Here is a 17,771-nt window from a genome sequence, read left to right as displayed (position 1 = left end):
TTCATGAACCAAAACTAAACAGAGAACAGCACTCGATAGGAAAAAAAGACTAAAGGGTAGATTTTTCAAGGTACAATGGCAGATGCTTAACGGCCATTTGTGCCTCTCCCCTAGATCATCTGTTAGTAGGGCTGGTCGAAAAAATAGGTTTTTAGTCAGGGGAAATTCCAATTCCACAAAATTTAATCTGACAACTGAACATTTTCAATTTGGAAATGCTGTCATAGTGCATCATGGGAGTTGTTGTGTGGGCGTCCCATGCGTGTATTCTCCTCTATAGACTGGACATCCATGATGGGTGATAGCCTACTCTTAGAGAGGGAAGGCAGTGCACATGGGAGGTGTAGTCTGGCCACAGAGCCTAGCCTGTGGAGAATGGGGACATGAAGCAATCAAACTACTGTTTGCCTTAAGCCATCCCGACAACATTTCCAAATCAAATATTTTAGGGTTTGGATTTTGTTTTTTCAAAGAAAAATCCTTTTTTTTTTCTCTCTCTCTCTGCAGAAAGCAGGAATGTTAAGTGTAATGTTTCATTGAAGCTAAAATCCAATTTTCTGTCAAAACAGTTTTAATGAAAACTTTTGACCAGCCCTGGCTTTTAGGAGGTAAGTGCAAAAGAGTCTGATAAAAAGAGATATTGACCATATGAATTTAAATATATTTAAAAATAAATTGGAGGTGGCTTGGTCCAAAGCACCACAGCCTGGTCTAATGTTATTGTTCAGAAGCAGTTGCCATCACAGCTTCTGAACCCCAGAATGGGCAACAATGATTACATCCTAAAGCCCTTGGCCGTGGTCCACCAACCTTAGTGAAAGGAAAACGTGTGTGTTTTCTGTATGGCAGCTGTCAGGTCTCAAAGCCCTTTTCAAACATTAGTGTGACTTGCTGGTGGGGGAGGGGGAGAAACTGGACACATGCTCTGTTTTCCCCTCTTATATGTTTATAGAAGTCCTGAAGGGGTTGGGTTTCTTCTTTAAACTTGTGTGTTTTTCAACTGAAAAAATATCAAGATTGTTGTATCTTGTTTTGCTGGAGCTCCAGTGCTCTAAACTGGCTGAAGCTCCCTTTAAATCTGGAGAGAGAAGGTAGTTTATGCTCAGGGACTAATTGTTGGGTGGTTCCCTATTAAGGATGACACAAGCAAAAGAAAACCACAATACAGCAATAACACTTACCATTTATATGGTGCTTTCTGAGTTCTGTGTAAACATTATTTTATCCCTGTCTGCACCCAAGTTATCCCCACTTTACAGCAGCTAGGAAAATCGGTAGGTGAATTCATTTGCTCAAAGCTACATGGAAAGTCAGTGGCAGAGTTGGAAATAGAATGCAGGACTCCTGAGTTCCGATCCATTGCTCTGATCCCTAGACAAGCAGTACTCCCTTTCAAAATGGCCATCCTGCCTTTCAGCCTATAAAGACATACGGCTTGTAAACACTAGCACTTACGTTGGTTTAACTTATGTTGCTCAGGGGTGTAAAAAAGCCACCCCACTGAGCGACGTAAGTCACACCGATCTACGCGCCGGTGTGTACAGCACTATTGCAGAGGTGGATTTAGTATGCTGACAGGAGAACTCTCTTCTGTTGGCATAGAGCATCAGCACTAGCAACGCTGCAGCGGCATCTGGGCCGCTGCTCCCTGTAGTGACTTTGGTGTCGACTATCCCACAGAGTGGGAATTTCTTGGGACTTATCCGCCAAAGCCTTTAGCGCGTCTGAAATTTCCACCCACAGATTGAATAAGAATTTAATAGCTCCTGGCTACTAGCCCATACTTCCGTCTCCAAAACTATGTAATCACTAGTCAAACAGATTTAGCGTTCATAATTACACCTTATAGCACGAGTTGGTTTTATTTCAAAGCTTTATGAAAAGATTCTTTAATTATTTTTTTTTGGTAGAAAATTACAAGCATTTGCAAACAATTGTCCCTTCCTCCCCTAAAACCAAAATTAAAAAACTCACAACCAGAGTTACCCTCTCCAGAAACAAATAAGGAAAGAGAGAAGAGCGGATTCTGTAATAACCGAGCAAGAGAGAGGGCGCTGCTATCACCATTAATGGGTGTATTGCATTGCTTTGTATATGATGCAAAGTCCTTCAATCAAAAGTCCCACTGCAATTGTATATAGATGTATAAGGGAGGTAGTCAAGTATCAGAGGGGTAGCCGTGTTAGCCTGGATCTGTAAAAAGTGACAAAGAGTCCTGTGGCACCTTACAGACTAACAGACGTATTGGAGCACAAGCTTTCGTGGGTGAATATCCACTTCATCAGATGCACGGGAGGTAGTATAGCTTAGTGGATAGAGCACTGGACTAGGACTCTGGAGACATTGGTTCTACTCCTGGCTCCACTATTACCCTTCTGCATGACAAGTCACACTGCCTACCCACCAGTGCCTCAGTTTTCCCATCTGTAAGACAGGGATAATGATATTTTCCTCTTTTATATAGCACTTTGAGATCATCTGGTGAACTATGCTAGATTATTATTTATTTACATTTAAATACAAAATGTCCTGGCCATAGCTCCGGGCAACCTGGCAATTAGGTGGAACCGCCGCCTGCACACGTGAATAACCACCTAGCAGCATAACAGCCTTTGCTCACAGTAAAAGTAAATTAGCTCCATCAGCTGGTAATTTCAAGCAGAAAACAAAACCCCTCCCATTCCTGGAGCACTGCCTAAAAGCCCAAGCAAACAGATGGATTTTGCAACTTGCCCTGAAGGTCAATGGGTTTGGGCTACTTTGCCTTTTTAACCTAGGATCTCAGAATATTTTACAAGCTTCAGTTAATTACGCTTTATAACTCATCCAGGAGGTAGGTAAGCATTATCTTCATTTTGCAGGTTGGGAAAGGGAAGGAAGGACAGAGAGGTGAAGAGATTTGCCCAAGGCTCGCAGAATGAGATGTTGGAATGAAACTTTAGAGTCCTGGTTCCCAATCCCATCTACTCACCAGATGTCTTGATGTCCATTCCTGCCTTTTGATCTGTAAGTCACTTTCTAGTAGTATGCCATCAGTCAATAATGAGACCTACCGCTATGTGGGTGCCTTACCCTTCCAGTGACATGAGGGAACCTTCCTTGCTGACCCCCAGCTATTTCTTAGCCAAGACGCCTTTTCTCAAAGGAAATCTCTTACTTCAGAAGGTCCATGCAAAAGGTGCACGGTCTGCAGCATCAGGAATACCTTCCATTGTGCTTGCCAACATAAGGACCAGCAGTTACACCTCAAGAGCACATGGTCAGCCTTTCTCTAGCTGCTGCTTAAAGCTCCAACACAAGCCTTATCTTAGGGATTTTTCACCAGTGTAAACCCCCTCTTACATCTGTAGACTGTCTGCACTAGGGGTTCCTGCTGGCGCAGCTACATTAGTGTAGTTACACCCGTGTGAAATCCCTAATATTGCTAAGCCCGAGGGTCTGATTTTCAAATGTGCCGAGCATCTGCAGCTCCATTGGACTCCAGTTTGAAATGCAAGTGCCTGGCATGTCTGAAAAACAGGGTAATTGGTATTAACTCGTGCCTAAGCGTGTTGTGCAGCCTCGGGTACATTTTGTGCTTCTGTAAATCTGCCTCGTTTCATGTGCCTCTTTTAAGGGCTCCATCAACACTCCACATGTTCTCCAACCCTCAGATCATTTTTCTGGCTCTTCACTGCACCCGTGTCAATCCGTTTTAAACTGTGGTCACCAGAACTCTGTGCGGTATTCCAGGACGAGTCTCACCAGTGCCATAGACAGGGTAAAATCCCAATGCTGGACTGACTCACTAGTCCCCTGTTTACACAGCCAAGGATTGCATTAGCCCTTTTTGCTTTGAGGCAGGACTGATTGCTGAGGAAGAGGGGAGACATCACCCTGAGAGCGAGTGTCTCCCCACCACGGCATCTGTTGATGTTGAGGATGCTGGAACGTCTTCTTCCCCACTCTATGAATGTGCTGGACAAAGAGAACTACAAGTCCCAGAAGGCACCTGCACTGTAACTCCAGGGACTCCTTTTACCTGTGCAGCTGCAGCTTTGGCTCCGATCAGCTTACCAGATGGACGGGGGAGCGATAAGATTGCATCAGCCAGAGATGCTTTCGCAGCCTGCCCAGGCACAGCTTGACTCGGGTCTGTCTGTCTGTGTGCTTTGCAGAGCGCACGACACACCTCTTGCAGAGCTGAGGAAGGACTGTGTCTCCTTGGCCGTGGCCTCCTCACCAGCTGGCTGATGTGCTGAGCAAAGGGCGGCTGGACAGGCTTGGTCTGTTATAAGGAAGTGGGACCGAGAGCTGCAGATTTGGAAACTCCTTGCGGGGGTGGAGGAAAGGCCACTGGAGAACTAGCACCCCCCCCCCCTTAGGAAAGCAGGAAGTGGTGGCACCAAAGGATTTGGATATTGGAAGATGGGTGGGGCTGTGCAGCAGAGGAGAGGGGACCAGACAAGAAGCAGTGGATGCCCGGGGGAGGCGCTGCTGAACTGCATTCAAAGTGCTTGCCCTCTCCAGAATGGGCCAGTGAAGGGGGAGCCGGAAGCACCATCGGGTCTCCACCAGGTGTTGGTGCTGCTCCTTCAGGCTCTCTAGGAGTTGCCTGTTTAGCGAGGTCACCGAGAGAGGCTCCCAGATGCTGCAGACTGCCCAAGTAAGGGGCCAGGCAGGCAGGGTCCAGTGGAGCTGCAGTACTGGATTGGAGACCATCTTCTACGCCATGGAAAAGAATGCCAAACCGGCAGCTGAGTCAGGGTTATACACACCACCCACAAAGGGGACCAGGGCTAAGCGGCCCATGCGCAAAGATTCCCATTCCTAGTGGACATGTCCATGTCCCACTGCCAAGCCCACCCCCTGCCAGCCTCAGCAAGGAGGCCAGCGACTGTGTCGACATGGAGAATAAACCACCCTGCCACCCCTCATCCAGAGGAAGCCAGCGTCTTGGGATTGCCCTTGTTGTCATTGTTCGTCCCTTTCTGTGAGTGCCCGTCTGGTGCTGTACAGCAGAGGGCAAAGCAGACGGGCAGCCAGGTGAAAGGCAGGGAGGCGGCACACAGCATGCATATAAAGGGCTCAGGGCAGTAGCAGGACGGGGACTCATGAGGTCTTGCATCTTAATCCCAGCTCGAGCAGCGACTTGCAGCCGTTTGCCTTAGTGTCTCCCTCTGTAGCATGGGGTAATGATGCCAGAGAGAGGGGATTGGGTGGGGGTGAATGAGTCAATGCTTTAGTGATCGAAGGGGCCCAGTATTGCTGCCCTGTGGGTCTCCATCCTGAGCACCAGAACGTGCAGCCCACATATTAGAGGCTGTGGGTCTCTGTTACTGGCTGGCAAGGGAGGTTGGCTCGGGCCTTTGCCAAGCTTGTCAGCATTGCTGTAAAGCAAAGAGCAAACGGAGTGAGTCAGGCAAAGCTGCTGACAGCCCAAAGCAGCTGGTAAATGGGAGGAAGCAACACAAACAGCCCGGGAAAAGTGCTGAGATTGCAGGTGACTGATTTTATGCCTCTAATTGGCTGTGGATGGATCACCAGAGGCTAAGGAGCGGTGGGGGTGTCTGGTGCCACTCCTTATTGCTGAGTTTATTGCTCACATGTGCTACAGACCGGCCTTGCTCAATCTGTCCTGCCTCTCTGCTAATCGGGAGGAGGGGCGGTTTGTGTTTTGGCTCTTGTGTAATAAGCTCTTCTCTGTAGGCAATTGCATGCATGCAGCCTGTCTTTTCAGGACTATTGTAGGCTCTGAGCAGCTGCCTCAAACAAGGCCGGGGCTAGATATTTTTGTCTCAGATATCTTGTGTTGTCTGCAAGCGTCTCTGCTGAATTAAATCACCAGTGTTGACCTTTGCTTCCTGTCCTAAACGGTTGCATAATGTTTTTGTACGCTGTTAAACAGCTGGTGCGTTCTGCCCCCGAGGTGGTTGCACTTCACTGCTGGGTGAAGTGAATTCTGGAACTCTAGAATGTGTTTCAGTATTCATCAGGATAAAAGAGGCTTTGTAAATGGGATATGTTATTAAGTGATGGGTCCATTGAACTAGTGAATCAGGCACAAAGACACTTGTCTTATTTTCCTGGGCTGACCACTGACCTATTCTGTCTTTATGGGCAAGTCACGTCCCCTTTCTGTGCCTCAGTTTCCCTTCCCATCCTTTTCCTGTCTTGTCTAATTAGATTGTAAGCTCTTCAGGGGAGAGACTTGGTATAGCACAGAGGAGGCCAGATCTTAGCAGATGCTTGCACTATTCTAACAATGAATGACAGTTTCACTTCCGTGGGGTTGAGTTTTGTAAAGGCTTATGTATCAGGCAAACAAATCAGTTTCACGCTGGAATGGGGATGCATTTTCTGGATTTCAGGGTGCATGGGAATGGGCTGTTTGCTGCCACATGTCAATGCGTATTATTTCCAGGGCTGTCCATTAATCGCAGTTAACTCACGCGATTAACTCAAAAAAATTAATCGCGATTAATCGTTGGTCCCGGGACATTTACATCGAGCACATCACCGGCCACCGCCAATACCAAGAGTGAGCCGGGGAGACCTCGTGCACCCACACACACCCCCTGCTGGACCCTATCCCCTGAGCCCTAAACCCACCAAACCTAGCTGAATCCCGCCACGTGAGGGTCACCCCATCCCCATTACCCAGCCCGCTTACTTATACCCATGACTGTCTCTACCTCCCGTATGGGTGATAGACCCTCACCGTTTATCGACTGTCTCCTGATCCCGCCCACCGGTTACTCACCCCTCATTGGGGACATTGCAGTGTGTATATACTATGTGTGCTGCCCATCCCCAAAACACCAACATACCCCCATACTCTGTATGTTACCCCCAATGACCAATAACTAATGCTTCAAATTTTCTGTATCGTTTATTTCTTTTAAATAAGCTCTTCTCTGTAGGCAATTGCATGCATGCAGCCTGTCTTTTCAGGACTATTGTAGGCTCTGAGCAGCTGCCTCAAACAAGGCCGGGGCTAGATATTTTTGTCTCAGATATCTTGTGTTGTCTGCAAGCGTCTCTGCTGAATTAAATCACCAGTGTTGACCTTTGCTTCCTGTCCTAAACGGTTGCATAATGTTTTTGTACGCTGTTAAACAGCTGGTGCGTTCTGCCCCCGAGGTGGTTGCACTTCACTGCTGGGTGAAGTGAATTCTGGAACTCTAGAATGTGTTTCAGTATTCATCAGGATAAAAGAGGCTTTGTAAATGGGATATGTTATTAAGTGATGGGTCCATTGAACTAGTGAATCAGGCACAAAGACACTTGTCTTATTTTCCTGGGCTGACCACTGACCTATTCTGTCTTTATGGGCAAGTCACGTCCCCTTTCTGTGCCTCAGTTTCCCTTCCCATCCTTTTCCTGTCTTGTCTAATTAGATTGTAAGCTCTTCAGGGGAGAGACTTGGTATAGCACAGAGGAGGCCAGATCTTAGCAGATGCTTGCACTATTCTAACAATGAATGACAGTTTCACTTCCGTGGGGTTGAGTTTTGTAAAGGCTTATGTATCAGGCAAACAAATCAGTTTCACGCTGGAATGGGGATGCATTTTCTGGATTTCAGGGTGCATGGGAATGGGCTGTTTGCTGCCACATGTCAATGCGTATTATTTCCAGGGCTGTCCATTAATCGCAGTTAACTCACGCGATTAACTCAAAAAAATTAATCGCGATTAATCTCACTTATAACAATAGAATACCAGTTGAAATGTATTAAATATTTTTGGATGTTTTTCTACATTTTCAATATTGATTTCAATTATAACACAGAATACAAAGTGCACAGTGCTCTTTATTATTTTTGTTTACAAATATATGCACTGTAAAAATGATAAACAAAAGAAATAGTATTTTTCAGTTCACCTCATAAAAGTACTGAAGTGCAATCTCCATCGTAAAAGTGCAACTTACAAATGTAGATTTTTTTTTTTTTTGGTTACGTAACTGCACTCAAAAACAAAATAGTGTAAAACAGGAGTCGGCAACCTTTCAGAAATGGTATGCCGAGTCTTCATTTATTCACTCTAATTTAAGGTTTTGCTTGCCAGTAGTACATTTTAATGTTTTTAGAAGGTCTCTTTCTATAAGTCTATAATATAGAACTAAACTGTTGTTGTATGTAAAGTAAATAAGGATTTTAAAATGTTTAAGAAGCTTCATTTAAAATTAAATAAAAACGCAGAGCCCCCCAGACCGGTGCCCAGGACCCGGGCAGTGTGAGTGCCACCGAAAATCAGCTCGCGTGCCGCCTTTGGCACACGTGCCATAGGTTGCCTACCCCTGGTGTAAAACTTTAGAGTCTACAAGTCCACTCAGTCCTACATCTTATTCTGCCAATCACTAAGACAAACAAGTTTGTTTACATTGACGGGAGATACTGCTGCCTGCTGCTTATTTACAATGTCACCTGAAAGTGAGAACAGGTATTTGCATGGCGCTTTTGTAGCCAGCGTGGCAAGGTATTTACATGCCAGATATGCTAAACATTCGTATGCCCCTTCATGCTTCAGCCAGCATTTCAGAGGACATGCTTCCATGCTGATGATGCTCATTTAAAAAAAAAATGCATCAATTACATTTGTGACTATACTCCTTGGGGGGAGAATTGTATGTCTCCTGCTCTTTTTTACCCACATTCTGCATATATTTCATGTTATAGCAGTCTCGGATGATGACCCAACACATGTCCATTTTCAGAACACTTTCACAGCAGATTTGACAAAATGCAAAGAAGGTACTGATGTGAGATTTCTAAAATTAGCTACAGCACTCGATCCAAGGTTTAAGAATCTGAAGTGCCTTCCAAAATCTGAGAAGGACGAGGTGTGGAGCCTGCTTTCAGAAGTTTTAAAAGAGCAACACTCTGATGCAGAAACTACAGAATCCAAACCACCAAAAAAGAAAATCAACCTTCTGCTGGTGGCATCTGACTCAGATAATGAAAATGAACATGCGTCGGTCCGCTCTGCTTTGGATCATTATCAGGCAAAACCCATCATCAGCATGGACGCATGTCCTCTGGAATGGTGGTTGAAGCATGAAGGGACATCTGAATCTTTAGCGCATCTGGCACGTAAATATCTTGCAACGCTGGCTACAACAGTGCCATGCGAACGCCTGTTCTCACTTTCAAGTGACATTCTAAACAAGAAGCAGGCAGCATTATCTCCTGCAAATTGTAACCAACCTTGTTTGTCTGATTGGCTGACCAAGAAGTAGGACTGAGTGGACTTGTAGGCTCTAAAGTTTTACATTGTTTTATTTTTGAATGCAGTTTTTTTGTACATAATTCTACATTTGTAAGTTTAACTTTAATGATAAAGAGATCGCACTACAGTACTTGTATGAAGTGAATTGAAAAACAATTTTTTTTGTTTTACAGTGCAACTATTTGTAATCAAAAATATAAAGTGAGCACAGTATACTTCGTATTCTGTGTTGTAACTGAAATTAATATATTTGCAAATGTAGTAAACATCCAAAAATATTTAAAATAAACGATATTCAATTGTTGTTTAACGGTGCGATTAATTTTTTTAGGTTTCAGAGTAGCAGCCGTGTTCGTCTGTATCCGCAAAAAGAACAGGAGTACTTGTGGCACCTTAGAGACTAACAAATTTATTAGAGCATAAGCTTTCGTGGACTGCAGCCCACTTATGCATCTGAAATCAACCACTAGTCCGTTGTGTCCCCAGGCACATCGGAGCTGCAGCACAGACCATCCTCCCCATGTGACATTTGCCTGCCTGGGCACTGCACCCGCAGTGAGAACACTTATGTCCTCCCCTCGCCACCTTGACGAGAGAGCTGGGCCCACTCTGTCCCTCTGCAGCCAAGAATCCCTTCACCCACCATGGAAATGCAGCCAGCTCTGGGGTGAAAAGCCACAGCCAGAGCACAGAAAAATGGCAGGGTAAAATTCTGGCCAAAACTCCCTGAGGAAACCTCCCTGCTCTGATCAGAAACCTCACAGGATCTATATTGTCCAGATGGGTGGGGGGTGGGACTAGGGTGACCAGACAGCAAGTGTTAAAAATGGGGGCAGGGGTGGGGGGTAAATGGCGCCTATATAAGAAAAAGCCCTAAATATCGGGACTGTCCCTATAAAATTGGGACATCTGGTCACCCTAGGTGGGACTTGGGTTTAAAGGCAGCACCTGGAAAATCCCACTCACGCCGTGAACTCCGCATGACTCCACTTATCAGCCTTTACCAGATGAAAGGCTGAGTCAACCCCGGTGGCATCGTTTGAACCCGTGGTTCGAGTGAATCTAGATGGCCCATACCTGAAGCTCAGGGAATAGCCGCCCTGCTGGCCTGTTAGCTAATGACCCCCGGGCTCCATAAAGCAGTGCAAAACGTATCACACATCAAAAATTCTCTTCCCCTGAAAGGGTGGCTTAGCAAACGGTCGTTAATTATTACTCCTATTGTATTACACTTCCCACATGTCTACACTCCGTGCCTGGACTCCCTCAGCAACTGGGAGCACAGGAGAGCCAATGACAGAGCTGGCAAGAGTCTGTTGGATCCTTGAGTGTATCCATACAAACCTCTCTCTCTCTCTCTCTGTCAGACACCAAGCGATGGTCAATGTTGAGCTATGTAGTGAGACATGGTCTCAGGGTGGGACGGAACCGCACAGGGGTGCTCTGAAAGGCAGGTGCAGAGGCTGGTCCCAGGCTGTCTGCCAAGGAGAGCAGGACACAGCGCAGCGCATCGCTGAGTCCGGTTCTGAGTGTGAGGCACCACCACACCTTGACCCACTGATAGGAGGTAAAATGGCTGTTGGCCACAGCAGCCTGAGAGTCAATCAACCAAAGCAGGGAGGTTGAGAGGCCTCTTGTAGGGATCTCAGGCGGCCTCTTCTGCCTCCTGGCTGGATTTTTGTGCCTGTCTCAACAGAAGCCCTAGTGGGGGAATGAAACAAGAACCTGTGTCATCATCTTCTGGAAAGCTTTTGCAGGCAATCTTGCCTGGCCGCCTACAAACCAAGGCCTGCTCTCCTGCACGCGCTGTGCGATTCCTCAGCCAAGCCTGCAGGCTGCAGCCCTGTATCAGGTGGTGGCTTGGGATGGAATGAACCTGCGGGATCTGCCCTGCTTCTCCTGCTGAATTTGCTACTGGCGTGGGGGCAGGGAGTCGGACTGATCAGGACCAGCTTGTCATTTCTCCATCTGCATGCCCCTTCCCAAGAGAAGGAGCTGGACAGCACTGCACCTCCCCAGTGGTCAGGAGGAGCCCATGCAGGAGGTGATGATGCTGAATTATAATTTGTATGGTGGTAGTACCTGGAGGCCCCAGCCCCAGTGCGCTAGGTGCTGTACGCACACATAACAAAAATGGTCCCTGCCCCCAAACTGCTTACAGTCTAACAGCTGGCTGCAATAAACAAGCAGGGACAGTAGAAGGTAACAGTGGGAGGGTTATGTTCAGCTGGAGGGCTGCAGCTAAGAGTGCACATGCAGATTGAAAGCAGCTTCTGGGACTTGCCTGTGTACTGGGTCCTAAAGCCAATAAGAGATGGATAAAGAAGGGGGTAGGAATAGACAAGGAGCCAGAGATCAATATTATAGGGGCCACAGAGAGGCCTGAGCGATGGGAAGGAAAGAAACCTTTTCAAACAGGATGCAGTGTTCTAGGCAGCTGCAGTTGCAGAGGAGAAGGCTCTCGAACCCAGGTGATCAGCGTATGAAACGTTGGAGGTGTGTGAGAAACACGGGGAGGAGAGCAGGCAGGCTTCAGGCCCACAGAGGGAGCACAGAGTAAAGGGAGACCAAGATCCTGATTCGGATAATTCCATTCTGTTTACACTGGGCTAACTCCATTGATTTCAGTGGAGTTACTCCTGGTTTACACCGGCGTAAGTGAGAGCAGAGTTAGGCTCAAGGCCGACTGGTTAAATTAGAGCAAATCCATGGTTTGTGGCCTTGGATAACAGCAGCCCTTGCATTTGCAGGTAGGCATGGCAACATATCTCCTCTTGATCTTCAGGTGGCATGCAGGTCTGTGCGTTTCCAGGCACAGGTTAAAGCCAGCAGCAATTGGCCTATCTCCTTCCACCTCTGCACTTAGTGTACTGCTAGGGGTGGGGTGGCTTAGCAGCCTAAGCCTCAGGCTTGAAATACCCAGACTCCTTGGAGCCAGAGGTTCAAATCTCAAGTGGGTCAAATCAGCCTGATCATGCTTGTATGGCAGGTGTAGGTGGATGGGTATTTGCAGTGAATTGTCAAAATGCAATGTCTTGTCTGCTCTGTGAGGATGTTAATGATCCTGGCTCTCTTTCCATAGGAGGAGGGGGGTTTCCCACGTGCCAGAACATCCCCTCATGTTGCTGTTGGCTAGCATAGCTTTACTAGCATGTGATTTGTGTGCTTTGGGACCCTGTCTGAGGAAATAGCACATCATAACAACATGCTGCCCTCCTATAGCACCTTCCACCAGAGGCTCTGTGCTTTGCAAGCATTCATGAATGAGGCTTCACAGCCCACCCTGCTCTGTGCGGCAAAGGGTTACCACCCCCATTTCATAGATGGGGAAGCTGAGTCACAGAAAGGCAAGTGACTTGTGCAAGGCCATACAGCAAGTCAGTAGTAGAGTCAGGAATGGAACCCAAGAGTCCTGTCCTCTAGTCACTAGACCACACGTAGGATCATGGAAGAGTAGGGTTAGAAGAGACCTCAGGAGGTCATCTAGTCTAATCCCCTGCTCAAAGCAGGACCAACACCAACTAAATCATCCCAGCCAGGCCTTTGTCAAGCCGGGCCTTAAAAACCTGTAAGGATGGAGATTCCACCATCTCCCTAGGTAACCCATTCCAGCACTTCACCACCCTCCTAGTGAAATAGTGTTTCCAAATATCCAAGTTAGATCTCCCCCACTGCAACTTGAGACCCTTGCTTCTTGTTCTGTCATCTGCCACCACTGAGAACAGCCAAGCTCCATCCTTTTTGGAACCCCCCTTCAGGTAGTTGAAGGCTGTTATCAAATCCCCCCTCACTCTTCTCTTCTGCAGACTAAATAACCCCAATTCCCTCAGCCTCTCCCCGTAAGTCATGTGCCCCAGCCCCCTAATCATTTTCATTGCCCTCCGCTGGACTCTCTCCAATTTGTCCACATCCCTTCTGTAGTGGGGGGACCAAAACTGGACACAGTACTCCAGGTGTGGCCTCACCAGTGCCGAATAGAGGGGAATAATCACTTCCCTCGATCTGCTGGCAATGCTACTACTAATACAGCCCAATGTGCTGTTGACCTTCTTGGCAACAAGGGCACACTGTTGACTCATATCAAGCTTCTCGTCCACTGTAATCCCCAGGTCCTTTTCTGCAGAACTGCCACTTAGCCAGTCAGTCCCCAGCCTGTAGCAGTGCATGGGATTCTTCCTTCCTAAGTGCAGGACTCTGCACTTGTCCTTGTTGAACCTCATCAGATTTCTTTTGGCCCAATCCTCCAATTTGTCTAGGTCACTCTGGACCCTATCTCTACCCTCCAGCATATCTACCTCTCCCCCGAGTTTAGTGTCATCTGCGAACTTGCTGAGGGTGCAATCCATCCCATCACCCAGATCATTAATAAATATGTTGAACAAACCGATCCCTGAGGCACTCCGCTTGATACCAGCTGCCAACTAGACATCGAGCCGTTGATCACTACCAGTTGAGCCCGACCATCTAGCCAGCTTTCTATCCACCTTATAGTCCATTCATCCAATGTATACTTCTTTAACTTGCTGCCAAGAATACTGTGGGAGACCGTATCACAAGCTTTGCTAAAGTCAAGATATATCACATCTACTGCTTTCCCCATATCCACAGAGCCAGTTATCTCATCATAGAAGGCAATCAGGTTGGTCAGGCATGACTTGCCCTTGGTGAATCCATGTTGACTGTTCCTGATCACCTTCCTCTCCTCCAAGTGCTTCAAAATGGATTCCTTGAGGACCTGCTCCATGATTTTGCCAGGGACTGAAGTGAGGCTGACCGGTCCTGTAGATCCCCGGGTTCTCTTTCTTCCCTTTTTAAAATATGGGCACTATATTTGCCTTTTTCCAACATCCTCTCTCTTGGGCTTGTTGGTAGCTGGGCTGGGAAGTTACTGAGGGTGGGTGTATTGGGAGGAGAAGGTTAGGGGGTGTGCTCTGTTTGCTAGGGGAGATGATGTGACACAGGGACACGGTCGCAGACAAGCGTGTTAGTGGGCTGCTTGGGGGAGAGAGAGGGCTTTGAGAGCCAGCCAATCAAAGGGGAGACCAGCCCTTTTCCCCCCTTGGTAACAGCTTCTGGGGCCCAGGAGGGAGTGCTGGGATAATAATGGAGATGCATACTCTCATTAACCAGGCTAAAAGGAGAAGCAGCTCGGGGAGCAGGCTGCATCCCGACCTGCTGCTGCTCGGGGCTTTGTCCAAGTCACCGGGTATACAAGAGTCCCTAGCGCTCAGTCCCGGTGCTAATTGCCTCAGCGTCCCCCAAAGCCCAGCTGCTGCTCAAGGCATCTGTCACTCCTGGGCTCCTGACAAACAGCCGAGCTGGTCACACAAGCCATGCCAGGCTCCTCCTCTCTGACCCCGCGCTGGGGTTAATGAACCTGGGAGAAGCGGCTCCATCCCTTTGCGTTTGCTGCACATACATACAGCCTTGTAGCGTGGTGGAGGGGGTGAATCGCTGTGAGCCGGTGGTCAGGCTCCAAGGAGAAAGAACTGTTTTAGAGCCGGTGGTGCCCTCTCCTCTCACCCTCCGATGCTGTCCAGGCTTAGCAGGGGCTGGTTAGGAAACAGTACAGGAGAGCTACCGGGGTACAGGATCTGTAGAGCATAGTGTGTTGAGATGGTTCTGATCTCCCTTGCGCCAACATCACCCTGCTGACTCCTGACCTACCCTGGTATGAGGGAAGCTGATTTCCTGCCTTGCCACCTCATATTGCCATTCAGCCTGTGAAAAGTGAGTGTGCAACAGCACCATTGGTGTGAATGAGTGGTGAACTTTACACCCTCTCTGTCCAGGTGTAAATTACGAGGCAGGATGTGAAGCAGGGGAGAAACAGTTTCTGCATGTGTAATTTGCTCACGGATCGATACTTTGCCTCTGCTGGGTGCATTGCTGCCTGGAGAAATGGGGGCTGCACTGTGGAGTTTGCCTTTGAATTCCAGGCTCGAATCAAATTTTGCCAAGGACTGAGAGATAAGTCCAAGATGACAGATCTGAAGGCCTGGTTCTGGTTTGGAACCATTATAGGGCCAGGCCCAGCCTTCCCCAGAGTTCAGGAGGATCTGGGTCTGGGTCTTGGACTTGTCTTCATCTCAAGTCACATGCAATTAAAAAGAGCAAGTTAAAAAGGCCCCACTGTTTGGCCTCTCCAGAGTTTTAAACCCTAGAGTAACATGGGAGGAGTTGGACCGGATGGATTTACAAGAGAGAGAAGAATCCGGCCTCCCTGACTCAAGTGGTCAAGGATGCTAAACCTTGCTACAATGATTTCAGCTGCAGCGTGCACAGGTCTGAAGGCAATGGAGGGCAAACTGGGGTCTCTTTGCACAAAGAGCTGGTTAAAAGGCACAGAACACTGTCAAGCCAGAGTTTTGCAGTAAAGCTGCAATTGCAAAACGCTGCTAAAAATAACACTAGTTGCGTGTGGGGCTTTATCAGCCAGAGGGAAAAAATCAGTTTGACTGTATACGCTGCAACTGCAGGCTTCCTCTTTTCCCTTTGTTGTGCTCCTTGCAGGGACTGGCTGAGCGGCCTGCAGTCTCAGCCAACCACGCTCTGCCGTCCCCTTCTTGAGCTGCCTATCCATTGGCTGTGCTTGGAAGTACCACTCAGCCAAGGTGCAAAGACATTTTCACCTAACTGGCAGGCGTTCTGGATTGGAGCAGGAGGAGGCTGTTGCCAGGCAAATACAGACCTGTTTGCGCAGCTACTTCTGTTGTCTGGACTTTCCCATGTGTGGCTCTTGACGCCGAGGCAGATTGTTCTCGGCACTGTTGTCTGGGGCTCTTTCTTTTGTAGAAATTTGGTGATTGTTATTCAAATCAACGGGGGTGGAAATCAATAGGGGCTGCGCCAGGGTAGCGGAGAGCAGAATTTGGGACTGCGCTTTCCGATGGATTGTTCGATGAAATGATGGACCAAGTTCATCTCCGGCGTAGCTCCATTAATAACGCTGCCAGTTGTTTGGCCTTGTGTGTTGCTTACCCAAATCTGTGCCCTAATGTAGGGATGATAAGCCATGTCTAAGACAGATATAAAGGACCAGGAATGGGGTGATCCCCACCCAGTCTCTAGTGGATACATCAAAAAAACATACAACTCAATATGAATGGGACATAGGATAGCAGGGGAAGCTATAGGGAAGGGCTATGTGGCGAGGGGAACCCAGGACTCTGACTTGCAGCTCCCCTTTTTATTCCAATCCTGGTTCCTCTCCTCCTCTCTGCTACTACCCCATAATCCTTATTTGTTGTCCCTTCCACACTGTGCCATTACCTCCGTGAACAGCATCCATTGTGCTGACGAAGCAGCACTATTCTGTCAGTGTAGCTGCTCCTACACTGGGCATTTTGTCAGCACAAGTGTGTCGCTAGGAGGTGTGGGTTTTTTCACACCCCTGACTGACAAAGCTATGCCCTAGAAGTGTTAAGCGTAGATGAGGCCTTAGTCTACGCTGGTGTAAACTGATGTGAGAGGAGAATCAGGCCCGGTATGTGTGAATGTTAATCTCCTTGTGGGAGTTTGTGATCCAGGGTCAGCCCTCTGAATCTGCAGGGAACAAATGTTCTTTAAAGAGAGCTAATCTTTGAACCCCCGTCATCAGCTCTCTTTAGCCCTGTGTTGTTTTTCTCCTGATTGGTGGTTTTGCACCATCCAAGAAAAATGTACCATTGAAAAAAATTTGTTGATCAAGCTATTTTGTGTCCCCACCTAAAGGCCAGTCAGGCCTTCAGACTAGGAACCTGGCTTGTTTGTGACTTCCACAAAATTGCTGACCCTAAATGTGGCTGAATTACACCCGTGCATTGGAGAGAGGAGTTGGGCTCTTAATGTTTGTTTAAAGTTGTTTCCTTTATTTATTTAGAGTTTGTTTTGATTTTCGTCTCTGTGGTTGGCAGGTTTATTTGGCTAAGGCTCAGATTTCGTGTATTAGCCTTTAACATGTGGATTCAGATTGTGTTTTGCCAGAAACTGGGAATGGGCGACAGGAGCTGGATCACTTGATGATTCCCTGTTCTGTTCATTCCCTCTGGGGCACCTGCATGGGCAGCGGGTAGGGGAGACTGTGCCTCCCCAAACAGCCAGGCATGGCCCCGCTCACACTTCACCCCCAGGGCGCCATTTTGGTGGTGCCACTGGCCTTCCCGAGGCTAGGGGGCTGCAGCGCTCACCCTCCTGGCCCTCCAGGGCTGGGGGGGGGGGGCTGCGGGCACTAGCCAACCTGGGGCAGGGGCCGGTGGCTGCGGCAGAGGGGCTCTGGGTTCCAGGGGGTGTAGAAAGGGCGGGACCTTGGGTGGAAGAGGCAGGGCTGAGGGCTAGCTTCCCCCAGCCAGCAGTTCATGCGCCACCCCTGGGCACCTGGCATTGGCCCCTGTTGGAAGACAGGATACTGGGCTAGATGAACCTCTGGTCTGACCCAGTATGGCCGTTCGTATGTGTTATCTTTAGATAGCTCCATCAATCTTAGAGGGGGGATGTGGTGGATGCTCAAAACGCGGGGATGGTTACAAGGGGTCACAGATCAGGCCAAAAAAAATCTTTAAAAATCAATTCAGGTCACATCAA

Source organism: Chrysemys picta, chromosome 23, assembly GCF_011386835.1.
Source record: "Chrysemys picta bellii isolate R12L10 chromosome 23, ASM1138683v2, whole genome shotgun sequence".
Classification (NCBI taxonomy): domain Eukaryota; kingdom Metazoa; phylum Chordata; order Testudines; family Emydidae; genus Chrysemys; species Chrysemys picta.
Note: the sequence above shows the minus strand (reverse complement) of the source record.